This window comes from Phyllostomus hastatus, unplaced genomic scaffold, assembly GCF_019186645.2.
Source record: "Phyllostomus hastatus isolate PE091 unplaced genomic scaffold, TTU_PhHast_1.1 phas_contig_267, whole genome shotgun sequence".
In the NCBI taxonomy this organism is placed as follows: Eukaryota; Metazoa; Chordata; class Mammalia; order Chiroptera; family Phyllostomidae; genus Phyllostomus; species Phyllostomus hastatus.
The window spans coordinates 203702-206408 of NW_025333828.1; positions in this window are offsets into that span (position 1 = coordinate 203702).

Sequence of the window (2707 nt, forward strand, 5' to 3'; positions counted from 1 at the left end):
CTCTTTGGGTCCAATTCATTGGAGCTCTTTGAGCTTCCTGGGCTTGGATGTCTATTTTCTTGACCCAGTTGGGGAAGTTTTCTTTCAGCATTTTTCAAATAAGTTTTCAATTTCTTGATCTTCCTCTTCTCCTTCTGGTTCCACTATGATCCTGATGGTGGAACATTTAAAGTTGTCCCAGAGGTTCCTAAAGTCTCCTTTTTTTTTTTTTTTTTTAGTGTTTGTTTCTTCATTGTATTTTGGTTGAATGTTTATTTCTCCCTTCTATTCCAGATCTTTGATTTGAGTCCTGGTTTCCTTCCCTTTACTGTTGGTTCCTGTGTATTCTTCTTTATTTCACTTTAAATAGCCTTCACTTGTTCCTTTACTTTGCGGTTGTACTCAATCATTAGTGTGATCATTCAGATTACCATGAGTGTTTTGAACTCTGCACCTGATAAGCTGGCTCTCTCCTCCTCCCTCACTTTTTCTGGAATTCTGATCTATTCTTTCATTTGCACCATATTTTTTTTGTCTTGGTACACTTGTTATATTGTAAAGGGTGGAGTCTTGGGTATTTGCTGGGGTGGGGCAACACACTTCCCTGCACTGTGGCATGGTCTGTGAGGGAGGGGTCAGAGAGGAAACAGTGCTGCTTGCTTGTCTCTGACCTCACTTTCAGTCACTTCCCTCACTTTCCACCAGTGGATTGTGCCTTTTCAGGTGCTGATTCATGGGTGGGTGGGCTTGTATCTATTGTAAGATTCTGTGGGACCCTCCAACAGGTTATTCTGTGGGGCTGTGGGTTTCTCCCACTGCAAACCTTACAGCCATTTTTAAAGCCATAGTTTAGAGGCTTTATTTCCCCACACTGGAACCCTGGGTTGTGTGGTCTGTCTCGCTCCCCAATTGTGCCTCCCAGCTTATGCACACCTGAATGTAGAATATCCTGGCTGCCAGGCCCAGCCTTGCCCCATGTCCTCTCTGCCCCCGGCTTCCTGTCTCAGCCTCTCCTACCAGTCTCGATGAATATTTCTTGAACTCCTTAGTTGTCAGACTTCCATACAGTTTGAGTTTTGGGCAGTTTCTGGTATTTTTCCATTTTTAAATTGGTTGTTGTCTTTCTTTTGGTTGTGTGAGAAAGCAAAGTGTAGCTACCTGTGCTTCCATCTTGGCCAAAAGCTCTCAACAACCTCACATCTAAGCTCTTTGGTAGTAAGGAAGGCTTAGCCTTTCCATACTCCTCTCATATTAGTATATTTGAAATATATCTTTGATATAGTTCTTTCATTTAGGCAGAAGAATAATACTACTATTAGCTTCAACTTCAGGACACTTACTGCTGCACACCTTGTATTTACTTTCTCAGTGAGTTTTGCCATTCCTTTTATCAGGAGTTAAGGTTACATAGCTAATAAATGGCAGATGCAGGATGTGAACCCAATCTATCTGACTCCAAAACCCTGGCCCTTACCACAGCCCATGGCACTTGCCAGATATTAACCCAAGTAGAACATGAGCACATCTCCTGAGAGAAGAACTGCATTGGCCTGGACAGCCTTGGAAATAAGCCATCAATAGTCCCATAGCACATGAAGGCTCCCAAATGGCAGCCACCAATCCTGCAGCTCCACTTGTTGACATTCACTTACTTGGTTGACACCTACTGCCTCTATGAAATCTCTTTAAAAGCAAATGGTGGAGAGCAGGTTGGTGACTTGTGCCATCTGTGTCCCTAAAGAGGCAGACAGCATGATGGGATGAGAAATACAAGACACTTATGGAGGATACAAATCAGACTCCAATGTCAAGATCTCAGACACTGCAGATGGCTCAGTAGGTGCCCTTTGTGCTCCCCAAAACACCTGCTGAAGTCTTTCCTATGTCTGCTACACTGTTTACCTTTCTCTTTCCCAGGGGTCAATAAGATCTTCAAGGTCAGGGGCTGTCTCTATTTCCCCAGAATCTGAAATGCCCACTGACTTGGGCACCTCAGAGCACTTTCACTGAAGTGATGTGGGTGGAATTCTGGTTAGAATGGATGGGGTGGAATTTCAAATGGGGTTGAATCTCCATTATCCAAGCTGAGGGAACATGAGGGGAACTTCGGCCAGCAAAGTTCCCCAGGCCACTGCAGATGAGAATAAAGAGCTGCCCTGGACCCAAGATTCTTGCTCTGGCAGGAAAACAGGTGGCAATTCCCTCTCATGGAGAATGTCCTGAGCCCTTCTCCTGCATGGCTTTTATTAGGGTTGGGAAGTGTAGGGGGACACAGCACAGGTGCATAGCTTATCAATCAATGTCCAACAAGGCTATAGTCATAAAAAAACTAACACTATCTATAGATAACAATTGAAGAAACACAGAAATCTTTTCAGGTTGGGGTCTGTGAGACATGCTGACAGGAAGTGACTGTAAAGGCATATATCATGAAGCAGAGAGTTTCACTCCTTATGCCTTGAACTCAGATATCTGGGTTATACTGACAGGGCTTATCACTGGGCAGAGCCAGCTTCAAAGGACAAACACTGTACATTTTAGGCCTAATTCCCATGGGACCCTGGGTGTTAGAATTCAGTCATGCCTGCCATCTGCGTTATGACCTGGCTTTCCAGGGACACTTACTAGCCCCTTTCAGAGCTTGCTGTCATAGGGCTGCAATCTCCAAAGCGACACAGAGTGGTCCCCAACAGGAATAGAATAGAGATGTGGATGAAAAAACAAACAA